This window comes from Haemaphysalis longicornis, unplaced genomic scaffold, assembly GCF_048455015.1.
Source record: "Haemaphysalis longicornis isolate Haplotype H1 unplaced genomic scaffold, Haemaphysalis longicornis Haplotype H1 scaffold_9, whole genome shotgun sequence".
Lineage (NCBI taxonomy): Eukaryota > Metazoa > Arthropoda > Arachnida > Ixodida > Ixodidae > Haemaphysalis > Haemaphysalis longicornis.
The window spans coordinates 9,645,969-9,664,072 of record NW_027526460.1 but is presented as its reverse complement, the minus strand read 5'-3'; the positions used below and the strand labels follow the sequence as shown (position 1 = coordinate 9,664,072).

The 18,104-nt window shown below is 45.8% G+C and overlaps 1 long non-coding RNA gene across 1 annotated transcript; it reads left to right on the top strand.

Annotated features, from left to right (window-relative positions):
* The first annotated feature begins 8,883 nt into the window (after positions 1–8,883).
* LOC144152737 (uncharacterized) lies at positions 8,884–13,480 on the top strand. The gene is made up of 5 exons (XR_013319218.1): positions 8,884–9,241; positions 11,392–11,449; positions 11,837–12,002; positions 13,090–13,188; positions 13,356–13,480. It is a non-coding gene; the product is annotated as an uncharacterized LOC144152737 (long non-coding RNA).
* Positions 13,481–18,104: the final 4,624 nt, after the last annotated feature.

Genomic DNA, 18,104 nt, shown 5'->3' with positions numbered 1-18,104 from the left:
CTGTGTCATTGTCCATAGGATTGTTCGTTTTAGGGTAAAACCCGATTTTACCTGATCCTTACCCCCCGAACATGTTTCAGGGGAATGGGGTTAAACCCGATTTCACGCAGAATGGGCCCCTTCAAAGTGGGTCTGACCATCCGCTGTTCTCAAAGAGTAGTCTTGATGGAAGCAAGCCCCCCAAACCAAGCTTTTGAACACAGTATCGGCATTACTCTGCAGCTCGCTATACCCAGACTGACAAATGCTGCGCTGACATTGTTGGCTATAGCTAATGGAAGCTCTGATGTCGAGAGAACTTTCTCCCGGCTGAGATACGTTCAACGATCGGACCGTCCTCCAATGAAGACCAACATTTTATGCATGCAGATGATAATGTATGTAAAGACCGGTATCTAAAAAATCGTTGACCACGTTTTTTGTGAATAAAATATGTTTCGGTTCTTTGAAGTTAGCAATTCTCTTTGCTGTCATCATTACCGATTCATTTCTCAAGAAACAGCTAAATTCTAAGAGTGTTTGCTAGAAAATCCTGTCGTCTCCCTGATTATCAACTTGAAACAAACACCAATGTTAACGTGTTAGAGTTAAGAAGCTCGCGATATATATTGGGATAAAACGAACTGAGTGTATTGCATAGTACATCTCTAGGTTTAACCCGAAAAATCCGGAACTTCGGAATGGCTTCATTAAAACCCCAATTTCTCCCCGATTATCGGTTCGAAAAATAGCACCCCATTTTACCCCCGATTTTAAAAGAAAAACAATATAAAACCCCAAAAACGAAACCTATGTATCCATAGTGGTGTGATCCCGCGATCCAGAAGATGGACTTCCCGAACACAGGTTCAACTTTCCGGCTCACCACAGCTTTTTAACGACTAATTATTTTTGAGCGCCTTCAGAGGTGTTTTCGTACAATTAGTATTGAACGTAGGAGCTTGCTTTGGGAGCATTAATATCTTTATGGTATGGTCAAATGGAAGCCATTAGAGCTATCAAAGCCATCAGGCCTATGAGCCACTGGTAAAACCATTAGTAAGCCCCGGCCCTCACTAGGAGCCCTTTACTTCCTTGCGAAATAAAAACAACGTTCACCCCCGGGCCCCCAATATCGTTTATTTTTATCGCGAGGTCACCCTTCCCCATGTACAAGGAAAGTTCTCTGGACCGCCACTGGTAGGAGCAGCGACGTTTGACACCAGACCTAATAAAAGTTGCAGAGCGTTCTGCAAAGTATCTCTGCAGCGTTCTCCTTGTGGGGAAACCTTCCTTCCTTTGGGTATCACATGCACGTAACTGTTCCGCTTGGTTCCAGAGTGATTTATATTTTCAAGAGACTGAAGGCGCTTCCTATTTTGTACGGGAACAACACCAGCTATATCTCGTAATAGCTCAGTACATTTTTCACTTCATTAATAACGCTTCACCTCATTCGTTTGGGTCTCCAACCGCAAGTAACTACAACGACGTGATCGGCGAAGTTCAAAAGATGCGGAGTTGCGCCGCCAGCGATAGTCAATCGCTTAGCGAGAAGACAGGACGCTAGGGCATAGGCAATGTCAATACCTCTCTTGTAAGCGTCGTTACACGGCCTTCTTATCTACCCAGTATTGCCAAGAAAAACACGTTCAAGGCGAGAACGAGCCAGCCCCCGCTCGAGCAAAAAAAAAAGCAAAAAATGTCTCCCCTCTCGCCCGATGAATGGTCAAAACAGGCTTCTGCACACTGCGTGCCACCCGAGTGCACACGCGCGCAGGCCGAGATGCCTGTGTTATCGCAGCGGCTGTTTCAGCAAGCCCGTTCGTCTCGGTGTGCACCGCCCATGCACCGGCGTACACCCCGACCAGGACGCAAACAGCCCGAAGGTCGGGGCTCCGCTTCCCGCGCTCACACGCGCAGTCCTGCCCCCGAACCCGAGCGTCCGCATACCGAGCAAGAAGCGTGCAAAGCGTGCACGCGTGCCGCGCACGCTGTTTGCTGGGACGCGCTAATTGCGGGGCTTGCGCTGACGTCACGGCACAAACGCAGTGTCGTGTGCCTTTACGCGTGATTGCGTTGCAGAAGTCAAAACGAACGGGCACGTGATACAGGAGAGGGTTCCAAACTGCACTGCGCGTGCGCAGTTACGTGAGCCTGTAGAATGCGCCGATTGAAGCGCTGTAAACACAGTCCTGCCGTAACAAATTGAACATGGCGCGTACAAAGATTGATTGATTGTGTGGTTTAGAGCGCCGATGATTCTCCTGGGCTATGAGGCGCGCCGTAGTGGAGGGCTCCGGATTAATTTCGACCACTTGGGGATCTTTAACGTGCGCTGAAATCTTGACACATGGGCGTTTGCTCTTTTCGCCTTCACCAGAAAAGCCCCCACCCCGGCCGGGATCGAATCCGCGCCCTTGGGCTCAGCAGCACAGCGCCTTGGCCACTGAGCCACCGCAGTGGGTTATGCGCGTTCAAAGAAGTAGCAAAGCCTAAACCTTTCCGTTACAGGTTTCACCACAGCTCTCCCGAATAAAACAACAAAATACCCAAACTTCTATCCGGGACAGTCTACACACTACATGCATGCCATCAAACGTGAAACAAACTGTTATCATACGACAGAAAAACGGAATTTCATTTGACAGATACTTACTTCAGCGAACGCGTAAAGCGAGAGCAAACGTTCTTACCTTAGGAAACATAACAGAAGTGAGAAAGAAATCTTGAACGTTAACGGCATACAATGCTAACAGCCACACAGCACACCGTGCAAACAGCCAAGTGACAGGTCAGCTTCCAATATAGAAAAATTCTGCCCGAGGTAAGAAAAGAATTTAACTTACCACACATACATTTTTTTTACGCCGGGAGAGAATATGAGCAAGGTATACTCTGCAGATGTCTGAACGATATGAATAAAGTGAGCTGTAGTGAGTATCGGCACCTGCAGAATAGAAGTTATAATTGCTGTGCGGCCTAAACAGAGGCAGTGTCTGTTGCAGGGGTTGAATAATCGACACAGTTGAAAACGTGCACCCGCAGATCAAACTGCCAAACTGCAACAAAACTTGTATGACGAAATCAGACTTCAGGGCGAATGAATGCGCACGACAAACACAAGATTGCATCAACTGCAAGAAATAAAGTACGCTTACAAAACCCTGCCAGAGAAAATGTGAGTACGGAGATGCGAAATGTAAATAGGCTAGGCTATGAAAATAAAACCGTGGTCCTAACATGACAAAATGCGCATCGAAGATTACAATGAAATTCCGGCCAAGTCGTTATAAAACCTTATCAGCCAATGAGGTCGTGGCAGGGATGCATTATTTAATAACCTTTCTCGTACGTTGCACTTCGTTTAGCATTAACTGGACAGAAACAACAAAAAAATAATCCGTTGAAGCTGCGTTACAGGTGCGGGAAGACAGACCCATTTGCTTCGCCCATGCGCGTCATGCGAAGTCACCCTTTTGCACACGGCAAACTTCTGTTCCAAGGCCCACGCGCTGGCGCTCGGCCGCTGACGTCAAGCTGTCCCATTGCGCAAGCGCGTCGCCCGCTCCAGAGCCTTCGCTAATCACGAGAAACCGATTGATCCTCCTACGCTTACGCATAACAAAGGAAAGTTCTATACACTAAGGAGCCCCACGTTACCCCAAACGTTTAATAAACACAATTTCATCAGGTGCTGAGAGAGATGGGTTCGGTAGTTGTTACGGCAGATGGCAGTTCTAAGTGGGGGTACCATTCTCGAATGCCTTGTAATAATATTCTTTAGAAATGCGGCTATCTTAACCGCAATGATAACCATCTAACACGGCGGACTACTTGGTATCTTGCGGTAGAAGCGACTTTGGCCCTCTAGAGATACGTGTACCTAGCGTATGTAGGTGCACCTGGCCAGTTGAGATGCTCTAAGCAAAAGTTCCGGGTTTTAAAGCCTTGTTTTGAAGCCTGCCAGAGCATGTGTGGTGAGGGCGTATGCCCCGCGGGAAGGCCATGTGTTTACAGTTGTTGCTGAGTATGCAAGAAATAATGGAAATAATGTGACACATTAAACGTTTTTTACAGCATTTTTCGCCTGAAAGGGTGTAGTATAAGTGAAAAAAGGGTGCTGTGGGGCCATTACACCATTTTTTTTTTTAATGTCAACACCCTTATTCGTAGCTCTACACCGATTTTGTGTGGAAAAAAATGGTATTGACCGACTTCAACGCCCCTGGTTTTTGGTAGGGTGTTGAAAGGGTGTGGAAAGGTGCACAGCTGTTGATCCATTAAGGCCATCCATGCGGGCATAACTACACTGCGAACATCACCTCATACCCTCCGCCCCATCTCGCAAGAAATGTTCAAAAGCAAAAAAAAAAAATTGTTCGTCTGCAATTATCGCTCGTTTCAATATACGGCGCGCCTCATGGCCCAAGTTTAGCTTTGACACGGGAAACATTAATTTGAACTTTTAAAATTAAAAAGATTATATGGACACACTAAACTTTTTTACACCCTTATTGCCTGAAAAAAGGTGTAGTTAGGTGAAATAAGGGTGTTGGAAAGTCATTACGCCCTTTGTGTTAGGTTCCAACGCCATAATTTGTAGCTTTATCCCCTTTTTGTGTGGTGAAGAGGAGGTTGACCAACTGCAACACCCTTGGTTTTCTGTAGGGTGTTGAAAGGGTGTGAAATTTGCGTACAGTTGCAAAAAGAAACAGTGGATCTGGGGGAGGCTAACTGCTCAGAGGTGAGGCAAGTTTAGCCGGATTTTACAAGGCTGTTCCACTGTGCCCCCCACACTGGCAGCGGATCCCAGGGGAAACAAGCTACGTCAACCCAAACTCCGCGGTTCTCCAGCCTTGCACCACTATTGCAAGCTGCGCCATTTTTCGGTGTGTTTTAGTACCCCAAAAAGACCTTTAGTACCTTTAACATGGTATAGTAAGAGGTGCGCATACGCATGCGACCCTTGTGCTCACACTCGAACAGGCTCGAAAGCCGGCTTCACTGTTATAATACCCTATCTGCAGTGGTGCACACTTTACAGTCGACGCAGTTCTTTCTCTTGTTATTTTTTTGCTAACGCCACCGAACCTAGCTCAAGATTAAACAACTTTGCTGGTAATAACTTATGCCAATTCAGATTGTCTTAAACATTGTGAGGTACAAAACACCCCTCCGCTTGTACAAAATGTTCAGTACTCCCTTATAAACGGGTATAAAATACCTCCAAAGTTGGAGGTCTTTTACACCCTTTTTCTTAGTTGGCCGTCTTTTATACCCCTTTTTTTGTTTCCAACACCCTAATTTGTAGCTTTACACCCTTGTGGGGAAACGCGTCTTGAAATAATGAACACCCTCCTCGGTGGGTGTTGAAATGGTGTGGAATATTTGTTTGGTATTTACTGAATTTTTAGGACTTATTGAGAATAATACGGACCTCACGCTTGAAAAGGTTTTTTTTTTTTTTTTTTTTTTTTTTTTTGCAGATCGGCGTGCCGACTTGTATATGCTCACATTAAAATGCATAATTATAAAATTAGCGCTAAAATATGTGATGTTTGCGAAAAGCACACCAACTAATTTTCTCTGCTGGCTATAAATCAAGAAAAGTAGCCGTATTTGTAAGTAAGTATGTGCTCGCTCTCCCCATGCATCCAGTTGGTTGTCTTGCTCAATTGATTTGTGGTCCAAGTTTGACTTGTGCGTGTTCAATGCGTATGTCATGCTGCGCGCTCAGTTGATGCACGTTGTGTGACGCGTATACATATAGCTGCACTGCCCACACTTTTTTAGGGTGTTCAGCAACCTTACATCACTTATTTTAGGTGTTCTTAAGAGCATCCTTTTTTCATTCTTGCACCCTTTTTTAGCCAAACCCCATGTGAAAGGTGTGCGCCATGGAACAAGCTAAAACACCCTTTTCGGTGAAAATGAAAAAGTTTAGTGTCAGTGTACCAATGTCAGCGTTGACGGCCAAAACGGGTGCTGTAAAAACATCGACTGATAGGCTTAGGGCATCGGCAACCACTTTATTTCCTGCCAGTTTGTTATGAAAGGCCCCATCAGGAAACCCTCATAAAGTTGGTCCTTATTACGGCGGATATTCACTTCCCTGCACGCCAATCAAAGCGTAGTGGCCAGTTGCTTTCTTGTAGCATTGCCATAACCGGCGGAGTACATGCAGCATGAGTGACTAGTCGAGGATGTCTCATATACAAGGGTATCGGTTGATTGTTTGTAGGGTTTAACGCGCCCACGCAACGCAGGCGATGAGGCGCGCCGTATAGTGGAGGGCTCCGGATTAATTTTGATCTCCTGGGGATCTTTAACGTGCGCCGAAATCTCGCACACACGGGCGTTTTTGCTTTTCGCCTCCATCAGAAAAGCGGCGCGGCCGGTAATCGAACCCGCATCCTCGTGCTCAGCAGCTCAACGCCTTAGCCACTGAGCCACCACGGCGGGTGCCAAGGGTATCGGAAAGCTGCTCGATATATTCTGTAATTCCGTATGAGAAATGCACCATGTGTGCCCAGTATTTTTAATGGTGATGTTCATGCTGTTCGACACAAGAAATAAGCACCCTAACTCAATTTATCTGTGTTCGCTTTTATTCGTTACGTCCTCAGCTCGCTTGCCTATCCACGACAACTACACATCTCCGTCCTCCGCTCAAGCAAACGTTCTTGCCCGTCGGCGAGCGTCGCATGTCAGGAAGTTTCGCGAAAACAAGGCGATCAATACATCCCACGCTAGAACTTTGGCATTGGAAGGAGTATACGGGAGGCTGTCGACGGGCAGAGACAAGTTGCACTCCCAAGGGGCTTGAACTTTGGCCAACTAGAAGAAAAAGGCGTACCAGATAGCTGACGTCTGAGCCTCTCGAAAAAAAAAAAGGGGAAACTGCAAATGCAAGCCCGCCACAACCGGCAAGAAAAAGGAAGAGAAAAGAATGTATCCAGTCGAGACACCCGGATTTGACCGGATGCATAGGATTGTGTTCTGTTATCACTTTTCGCTGGAGGAAAATTGAAGTGAAAGTTCTCAACGAACTGAGGAGAAACGAATCGATGTAAAAATACTAAAAATCCCACCTGTTTTTCACCCGGTACGTTTCTCGCTTTTTGTCATTCTATTCTGCTCTTTAGTTTTGTCTGGTTGGATGCCGACTGTGGAAGTAAAACGCTAATTGAATACCTGCCGCGGTGGCTCAGTGGCTAAGGCGTTGCGCTGCTGAGCACGAGGATGCGGGTTCGAATCCCGGCCGCGGCGGCCGCTTTTCTGATGGAAGCGAAAAGCTAAAACACCCGTGTGTACGAGATTTTGGCGCACGTTAAATATCACCAGGTGGTCAAAATTAATCCGGAGTTAAAATTAAGCCCTACGGCACGCCTCATCACCTGCGTTGCATTGGCGCGTTAAACCCTACAATCAATCAATGAATGAATGAATCAATCAATGGATCAGTCAATCAATGAATGGATCAGTCAATAAATGAATGGATCAATCAATCAATCGATCAATCAATCGATCAATCAATCGATCAATCGATCGATCAATCGATCAATCAATCAATCAATCAATCAATCAATCAATCAATCAATCAATCAATCAGCTTAACATTGAAATAAATGTCAGGCTTGCCTGGTTTCATGTAAGCCTCTGTAAAAACACAACTGGACCAGAAACACGTTTCTTTTTCTACTGACAATCGAGCAAGGGGCCATCGCACCGTTGGAGATAAGAACTGCTGTTCCACTTCGTCCTCTTCGTTGTATACGAATGCCGTAGTTTCGAAGAGTGGCTACTGCGCATGCCTGCTGACCTCTGTACGCTTGTGTGGTTGTTTTTTCGGTTGCTTGTGTGGCCCTTTTTAGTCGTTTTTGTAACATTATTTTACACTATATGCACCTCCAGTTTCTGAATTCGTTGCTCTGAGGTCGTGGGTTGGATTCCCGGCGGCGGCGGCTGTTCTTCTGGTAGATATAAAAAAACAATTTGGCTGACGATTACGAAACTCCCTACTACGAAATTTGAGCGAAGCGCGAACTGCAGAGTTTCTCCTCGGTGACGGCGCATAGACCCTTCTTCGGCGGCGCGCACCTGTGGATTCTGGCTCCTGGGATTCTTGGGAGACCCGTGCTGGGAGCAGCCGGCCGGTCTGCCTACAGGTCCACCTACAGATAGGTTATTCGATTGCCGCTCTCGTAAGCGGTGCAGATGACGATTTTTAATGCAATTTTCCATCACATCAGTACTCCTTTAGCGTATGTGCAGCTCTGTTTGGGCCTTGGGTCCCTTTCGTGTTCGCGGCACGCGACCGCGCTGGTGATGTATACGCGGCTCTCTCAGGGCGCCGGTCGTGGGCGCGGCGCGTTTTCGCATCCAGATGAATAAAAAGCAATAAAATTAGAGTGCCCAGAACCGCTCAAGAACTTGAGTCGTGGCCAGCTGCCCGACGATCAGCCAACGAAACTCCGCCGTGTCCGCCGCCAAGGATCGGAAGGTTTGTAGCTCGAGAGCAAAATCTCCCAACTCCGATCGGAGCGGCGAGCGGGCGTGATCCGCATCACGGATTTCTGGTTTGGGTGGTGTAGTTACGGAGAGTTGTGTGATGCTGTGAGAGCAGGAACAGTTAGATTGCAGGCGTAGACAGCGAATACAAAGTTGAGCGACATGGGGTATGGGGTGGCCATCGTGAAGGAGTTGGCTGGGAGGAGTAATAGGTGCTTTAGCGCGATGAAGAGCGATCACGAATAGAGCAGATTTGGAGGGTGAGCAGGAGAGGCCGAGTGGAGCAATGGCTGAGGTGACTGCGTCCAATCCGGCCTGTAGGGTGTGTGCTGTGCGTGCAACACTGCAGCCAGGTACCCGGAGGGTGATATCATCCGCGTATATACACTGTAAAAACTCGCCGTCACTTTAACGGCCATCTCTCCGTTAATTTTGACGAGCTGCCGCCGTCCAAGGGAAAAGACGTCCTTTCTCCCGTCAATAAAGAGGAGAGGGGGAAAACTACGGGACCGCAGCAAAACAAACAAACTGCTTCTGGGCGTAAAGCGCTCCAATTGGCTCCCGCAGTCGTGCAGGACCCTCCGGGAAGACTTTTTTTTTTTAGCCGGGCCATCTTCCGCCGCCTTCGTCTTCCTCCCTCGGTGCTGCGTTGTTTGTCCTGCGATTCTGCGTGTCGTCGCGCCATTTTTTGCCTGGTGTGCCACAAGTGACAACATTCTAAGCCAGGAGGCAAGGGCACCTGAAGAAGGTGAGTACTGTTCCCTTGCTTTTGTGCCAGAAAAGGTGTGGGAGGCGTGTTCTTTAGAGCTCGTTTGTGCGCTCACCGCGTGCGAAGCACATGGGTGAGCAGCGCCTTAGGCCTAGGTCTCTCGGCCCGCTTGAGCTGTAGCTGATGGAGGTATCCTTGCTAGCGCTCTTTATTGGCTTCGAACAAAAAGCAAGAGGATCGCGTTCAATGCTTCTTTTCGCCTTTCAATGGGACAAGATATTGCTAACGTGTGAATAAACGTGCACGAAGTAAAGCGTGCATCGGCTTCCGCTGAAAGCGCACCGGCCGCAGGAGTTTATGCAGAATTTCGATTTTGGGAGGGTGTCGGTGGAATGTTTGTGGGGGGGTGTTGTATAAATCCCTAGGCAGGGTGCTTGTGGTTGTGGAACATTTTTTGGGGGGTGTCGAAGTCCTTCTGGGGGGGTGTTGGGGGGGTATTAGGGGGGTGTGTATAAATCCCTGACCGGCCGTACGAGTGAGCGAAAGCGTACGAGTGAGCGGAACGTATTGCGGCGCCAACGTATAAGTAAGCACACGTTTTGTGCAGGCGCAGGACCGGATATTTTAATGGTATTCACCTATCCGCATCAGGCGCATATCGATTCATTTTGTCTGTGGGGGAATGCGCACCCGACGTGAGCACGGGCGCCTTCGCGTACACCGGTTAATCGCCTGTGCACGCCGCTACATTGATTTGCTCAGGAGGGTTTAACTCGTGAGGCGTATACGGCAGTGTCTGCAGAGTTACAGAATTTGAAAAAGTAACTTGTCAGAGATGCAGTTTCTGTAAAAAAAAAGTACCGTAATTAGTTTTCCGTAATGTAAAAACCAAGTAATAAAGCCCAAACCAAATGATAAAGTTTACTTCCTGTAAGCGCACGAAGGCAAGAAGATAGTCAAAATTACACGTGGTGAATATCTAGATAAAGGGAATCTAAAACAGGACAAACTCAAGCCCAGCACCAAAAATCGTTGTGGATGCCTCATTTTGTTGCATCCGCGTTTTTGTGATGCACCGTTGCTGCCGGGGAATTCATTCTCGCTTTCACGAAATGAGTTAGCTTTTCTCAAGCCGACAATGAGTGTTTGACGTTGATCGCCGCGAAGCAACAACGCCGCCAGCAACAGAGGCTCGGCAGACACCCTAATGCTGTCCATATACTGTGCCGCCGAGTGGGACAGCTCGCACGGGCGCCTAGACAATACTCCAGATGTTTTTCAACCATGGGAAGAGAGTGAGCCGGCAGGGATAAAGAAGACAAATGTTTCTGGCCCCAACCGCCGTGGGCGCCGACTTCTTTCGCCGTGTCAGTATGGCTGCCCCGCTCTCGGTGGGCCCTCTCCGGAGGTCTTCCTCTACACGAGTAGGCCAGCTTCCTCGTAGGGGGACGCCTAATTGCCATTTTCTTCACTTTCTTGTTTCCGCTCGACTCAAGACGGAAGAAAAACTTTAAAATCATTTTACATACCGACCTTCGATCTCGGTCTTATGCAACCATAGATCTCAGAGTGGTATCATCCCTTAAGAGCTACCTACGGTCCTAAACGGCGAAGGAAGCCGTGTTGAGGAACGGTGAGGGGGATATGGAGAGAAAAAGTCCTAAAAAGTGAAAGCGCGGTCTATACGCCGGTCTTTAACGAGTGCGGCTGTATTTGTAAAAAGAAAATAACTGTTTCGGTGTTTTCTGTTACACTTACATCACAAAAAGCAACAGGGTTACAGTTGCAAGTTCCTCTTTTTGAAAAGTAACTAGCTACAGTTTCGAGTCATGGAAAAGAAGTAACGAGATAGCAGTAATTCGGTAGTGTCACTGTTACTGCCAAGGGGACTGGAACAGACTCACGAAATCCGACTGGCTGACAATGACGTTACATACACGCTGTGCCCCTGAAACTTGCAAAGACACGGACGCCGTGCGAAACAGGGAAAGAGCGACGCGAGCTTTTCTCTTTTTCGGTATTAGACTTTTTATGAATTTGGTAGTGCGCTATAACAGGTGTAAATGTAATGGTAGCTAAATTAGAAACCACTGATAGTTGATTAGTCGTGGCATGGCGTTTATTTAATGCTTCAGCCCTTTCAGTGTCTTGTACATAGTTTATTAACCTGTGGGCTTGTAAATTCTCAGCACGCAGGTCAAGGCACACTTCGGGGACTGCCGGCAACACCACATCTTGCTATCATAGGTGGGTATTTGTCATTTATAAATTTACACAAAGCAGTTATTTTCAAGAAAAATTTTAATGGCTTTATAAGCAAAGGAGAGGCAAGTGCTGGCATAATTTGGCTTGCGATTTCTGTCGGCAGAATCGACATTGCCGAAGGATTTTTTAAAAATCTTGCTTTATATTTAATGGAATGTAATACCTCTAGAAATGCATTTTTATGGATTCAAATGTCGATAACGTCGCAGCTCAGGCCAGTTTTGGCATAACAACAATTTGAGGTGCTTCGGATGCATTTTACTGAATGGCAGTGGGCTTACCATAACGATATCGTAGCTCAAACGAAACCTTTGCATAGCCTCTTCAAACACGATGTTGCGAATGTGACATAATATTCTGTCTATGCAGGTTCGAGCTTGGGAGACATTCGTCAGGTCGTGCTTGCAGTAGATGGACATGAATGCATGGCCACTGCTAGCATGGAGAAGGCAATGGGACTACTACTTGGAGCCTTCTTCGTTTTCAATATTTCGTACCCGTCTGGCTGCCCTCTCACCATGGAGTTCTTTCAAAGGTAAATGAACTTGAAGTGACAGTTTTTCTGATACAGTTTGCAATTTAAGTGTCAGCAACTAGTTTTCTTAAGATAACGAGCATTCATGAAAATGTCTCGTCTGTCTCGCGACGGACAACTTCGCCTCCCTTGGTACCACAATACAGTAAACTCATGATAATTCAAACTCAAAGGGACCCCGATGAATCTGTTTACATTATCAGAGGTTTCAATAATCAGAAGTTATCATAAATATGGTTAGGGGCAACATACAAACTTGTGTTGTAATGAAACATTCACATATATTTAGTAGTAAAGCATTCACGCAGAATAGTTGCTATTCACACCCTGAAAAAAGAATCACGAATGGATTACTGCTTTGCTTTGCATGAGAGTCCAAAACAGTTTTTTTTTCTTTCTTTCTCAATCTACACGCGGTTGTTGGCGCGTGCATGTCGTTTTGACACGTGTATGCAGGTAATAGGATTTATTTGTGGCTATTAGTGATATGAGGATGCAAATTTGCAGCTAGAAGCAGCAAATGCAACCGATATTTTCTGCCAAGTACAAGCGAAGAGTGCGAATTAACCGAATTTACGTAATGAAGCTGTTTGAATTAAACGACTTTAAAATATATTGCAAACAGCGGGCAACCAAAATATTGAAATTTGTGAGAATTAACCGAAAGTGTGAATTGTCCGAGTTTGAATTATCTTCACTGTACTGTACTTGGTACAGATATCCATTCTAGGCATCATGATAAGTAACCTATTCTTTCCTAGCATTGAGGTGAGGTGCTGTTCAGTGTGAAATGTAAATGCACAGGTTTTCTTAATATTTTTTTCAAATTTAAAGTTTTGTGTGCTTTATGCACCGAAGCTAAACCTGGGCTGTGAGGTACACTGTAGTGGTAGACTGTAATGTAGAAAGCTTCCGATATTTCTTACTGATTATTTTCCAAATTAGTCCCTAACACTTGACCACATGTGCTTTACAGAAATAATTTCATTTTATAAATTATATCGCATATGCCATCAAAAAGCCTAAATATGTAGTAGTCAGTTCATGACCTATAGATTTATCTTATCTCTTTTCAATTCCTTTCGAGGTACTTCGGGCAGATCAACCCATCCAAAGGACGAGGCAAGGGGCTGACCAGTGGCGTAGCACCGAGGTTGCTGAGCCTTCTTAAAGCGCTTTAACATAGGTATGTTGAGCCTTTAATTATGACCAGTATATAGGTATGACCAGTAGGTTAAATCAAAACAGTATGCTTACCACGCATGCATGTTGCAGAGCAGCGAAACGTCGCTGCTGAACGATTTCAAGCAATCACTAAAATGAATATTGTTCTCTCTTTCATTTTTTTCTCAGGTAATGCACCCATGGCTCCTGGTAAACAAGTAGAAGTCTGGAAGTTTGACGTTTTTTAAATCTATGTTCCATCCATGTACCCACTGTACCATTCAATTTATGCATCCATTGTACCATTCTCGAGGAATAAATATACGAACACAGATGCCAGCTTTTGTAGCATCTTTTATTTGATAGTGTCCCGTGTACGTGGCACTCACACAATTCATTCCCCAATTTTATATTTAATGATAAGAAGAAAAAAACTGATGCCTGATCAATTTTGACAGCCTAATACAATTTTATATTGACAGAAGTGCACAACAGCCCAAATAACATCTGAAGCCGTCATTATGACGACTCCTTAGTAGTATAGGATGACAACAAAAACGTCAAAATGACGACCAAATGTATAATGAAAAGACTGGGGCTGTCATTTTGACGACTTCTTGTATATCAGGTTGACAGGTGGTCGTCAAAATGACAGTGAAAGTCTTTTTGACGACTTTCTTGTATACCAGGTTGACAAGTGAGTCGTCAAAATGAAGCCAGCACGTCATTTTGACGACTAATTTGTATTTCAGGATGACAAGTAGGCCGTCAAAATGACCAAAAACGCCGTCATTTGGTATTGACGACCACTCATCAATTTGACGGCCAAAGGCTTGGAAATAGAGCTGCCAGAACTTTTCCGTCATTTTGACCAAATTTTTTTTACAGTGTAGAGCTGCGGAGAGAAGGGATGCAGAGTAGTGTGGTTGCAATCGAGGAAAGGATGAGGTTGAAAATGAGAGGTGAAAGGACTGCGCCCTGGGGCGTACCGCGGTTGGGCAGTTTGAAAACTTGGGATTAGAAGGGGCCAAGTCTGAGGGTGGCTGTGCGATTGTTTTGGAAATTAGAGAGGTATTCGAAGGTGGTCGAAGACTTTGTGTATATTAAGAGCGAGGAAGAGAGCATTGTTATTAGAAGGGCGAGTACGCGAGAGGTCGTGATCGACTAGGATGAGGGCATCCTGCGTGGAGAGATGAGGTAGAAAGCCGAGAAACAGTTGCACTTTAAAATAAAAACATAAATATAACCGCGCGTACTATATTTCGGCGCACGATCAAGATCTCTTAGCTAGTCTGTAGTCCTGGACTCAAGGCACTCCCCATAGCCAAGTTGTTAGTACATCGGTGCCTAAAATTCCAATTTTATCTTCGTGAAGGAAGTCCCTTAGTAGGGGGGCTTTCTTCTTAAATGTTTTATGTTACGTTAAAGTTTAATATGCGTTTTTGACTGGGAAGAGCCTGATCGTCGTGGTATCTACTTATGCCCGCTAGGTTAGATTCGTTTGAACGATCAGACAAATAAACGCACCAAGTGAGCTCATTTTGATCCAGTGGTTGAGCCGCAATTGTCTGGCATTTCAAAGGAACTTCCTTTGCATTCAGCTATGAGATCGGCCCATCGTGTCAGAGCTTTACGTGGAAACGTGCTTCTGTTCAAAGATTTATATGACGTAAGTGTTTGACGATAACAATACAAGCCTCACATATCGTCAGGCGAACAATTTCGTGCGCAGAAACGAAAGTGGAAGTTTTGATATGTTTAGCACAGACAAATCATCATTTTATACTAAATAGGGGAGATTGATTGGCTGTTTGGCTAAGTGAGAGCCTTTTTTTTACACTTGACAGTAGTTACAGTTCACGTTGCCTAACTTTTGTTTGGCTCCTTCTTTATTTTTTGTTGTATCGTACCCGCGAAACTAACAATAAAACATCATATTTACGGCACTCGATCTGATGGCCCAATTCAATCAGGCTTGGTGTTTCCCAAACGCCCTTTTCCCGCGTTGGTAGTTCGTTAGCCAAGACGGTGCCACCCTAACCTCAGTATTTCTCAATTCGTCGCATCTACGCTGATAACCGAGTGATAGAAGAAGCAAATCCAATGGTGAGATGTATAATTTCTAACTCAACGAAGGTCCATTTCCCCCTACAAAAAACTGTGTGCTTTTATTTTAGCCAAACTTCACAAAAATAAAACAACAAAAGTTTAAGGATAGAGAACGCCGCAAGGACGACGTTGGATTTAAAAAAAAAAGAATAAAACCGAAGGCACGGACTCTCAGATGTAAGCAAAATTTAGATTTTAAGTTGCGCGTCGCAAGCATATTCGACAACGACGAATTGCGGTAAGTGTTCCGGGCGGCTGAAGGAAGGTTCCGTCGTCGTCGTCGTTTCCTCCCGACGAACAAAATGGATCCGTCTTTGCGAAGTGCATCGGCTTCCCGCTTCCGCGGAAACGACGACGTGCTCCCCGTGTTATTTTGTTTCAACCCGCAACGGTCGCGATTGTGTTCTAAACCTGGCTTTGTCACGCGTACACTCACAGCCGCTCGGCTGTTCGCCATTTGTGTGTGTGTGTGTGTGAGTGTGGCAGCGAACGACGTAAATAAATTACAAATGCGAGAACTTGTCACACACGGGGAAAACAACGCCATCCATGCACGTTCATTATTCACTCTTCTTCCGTGGAAAATGTCATCCGCGTTGGAACTGTGGCTTTTGTTTTAGCTCGTCGAAGACATTCAAAACAGCATGGGCGAACAGAACAAATAAAAGATGCCGTGATGTATGCGGGCGGAGTGTACCTAGAATTGGGTTTGCTAGAGCGTGAGTCCTTGACGTATATGTGCGCTCCTTTTTTCCTCGATATAGATTACTTGCATCGAGGTACGACGTGGGAACGCGCCAACGCCGTGTATCCACAATGCATGACTCCGTCTCGCTCCTAAGAAGTTACACTCAAACCTTCACAAATACTTAAAGATCAACTTTAAAAGAAAGCACCATTTAAAATTGTATAGGTATATTTCCTCGTTCTGCAGAACCGCGTTTGTTCCCTTTGGGATTCTAAGTGTATCCCAACCGTCTTCTCAGTGTCTCCAGGTTCATCGTCATAATCATAATCGTCATCATCATCATCAACAACAACAGGACCATTATCCTCCCCATCGCACCGGGGGGGGGGGGGGGGGGGGTTCAGAATTCTCACTCCGCTACGTCATCTACCTCAAGTTAGTGCTGTGGAGTCAATTGAGGATGAATCGTATGTGTGCGCATGGCAGAACTACACTAATCACTCGTCATATTCTTTCCACTGCCCTATTCCTCCGAGAAGGAAATCAAATATTATTTTTTTGTATAGCCTACACAGGCTTTCAGACGTCGTCCTGGCACGGGTTGTGGGGTCTCACAGAGCTTCTCTGTATGACCCTCGCTGTACCTCTCTCAAAGCAATAAAAAATGGCCGGAAGACGGCCAACTTAGCTCCCAAGAAGAGTTGGCCGACCGCCAGGACACGTTTGGCTTCACGTACTTAAAAACAATTTATCGGGACCGCAATGAGCGTTTTCAAGCGAAGATAATGGAGGATTGCTGCGCGGGGAGCAGGAGAGCTGCTGCTCTGCCATATTTAAATAGTCGTACAAGAAAAGATTAGCACGCATTGGTCGTATAGAACTTGTGGTGCCGGCCACAAAGTATCTCTCTGCCGGTTATTTCTCGCCGTTCCCACCCCATCACCCAACGCTCGACCAATCCTAGTTCTTGGCAAGCCTGTCGGCTGCGAAACGATAAGAAGGCGAAAGAAAATACGAGGCAGTTAACTTTTTAAACTAACTTCAATTGAGCGAGTCTTTGGAGCTTGGAAGTTCTAACCAAACTTTACCAGGGTAAGAGAACACAAAGTCGGTTCGATGCTCGAATGGCCCGAGGTCACGAGATAAGTTTCAGTAATAAGTCAGGCGTGCGACGGGTGAAAAATGGTCGAGTTAAAAGGGCGACCGGTCGCCCCGCTCTCAGGGCCCGAGAAAACAAACAAGATTGCTTATAACAGCTCTTTATACGCGGGCACGTAATCCATCATCGTTTCACGGGCCCTATCATCTGATTAAATAATGCTCGGGCAGGCGCCCTGGCCGAACGGCTTTTGTTTATTTCTGGATTCGCTCGCCTGGTTTCCTGCCTTGCGTGCGTTGCTCCATTCTTCACTCCTTGGAAATTGTGTAATCACCCTTTTTGCTTTCTTTTTGCATAGTTAATTTGCATCGGATACTCCTGCTCCGAAAACTGCCGAGAAAGAAATATTTCGAACGTGTCGCCGACAGGTTAAACTGGCTTGAATTTGTTTTCCCCAAGTGCTGCGTTGTTCTGGGAAAACGCTTCAATCTTCCTTCCAGATATTCGTCCGACACACTGTATAGCCCCTCTTCTGTTTGATGTTAGGCGTTGCGGCATAGCGATGAAGGGGGGGGGGGGGGGGGAGGAGAGTATGAAACTGGTGAGGCCAAGATTTTACGATTAGTATCGTCGTCATCATCATCATTATGATCAAAGGCACACTGTTTTCTGCAAAGCGTCATTCTCTTTCTACACGATCCAAACACTAATCCCGTTTTTTGATCATTTGATCTAAAGGTAACATAATTTCAGTACTAGTCAGTACTAGCCGAAGCCGTAGCCATCCTTCGAGGCCTACCACATCCGAACTGTATAGCCTGCACTGAACAAACGTGGCAGTTCGTTGTTTAGGCAAGAAGGAAAATTAAATGTAATGATTCAAGTTTTGTTCAAGACTTCCCAAACTCTTTTTTTACAAAAGCGAAACAGCGAAGAGAGTAAAGAAATCCGTCCACAGTATTCGCACGAGTAATGTGAAGTTGCACTTATCCTCATGAAATTTGTGTTCAGGCTAATTAATGTTAAAAGAGTCGTCTGAAAT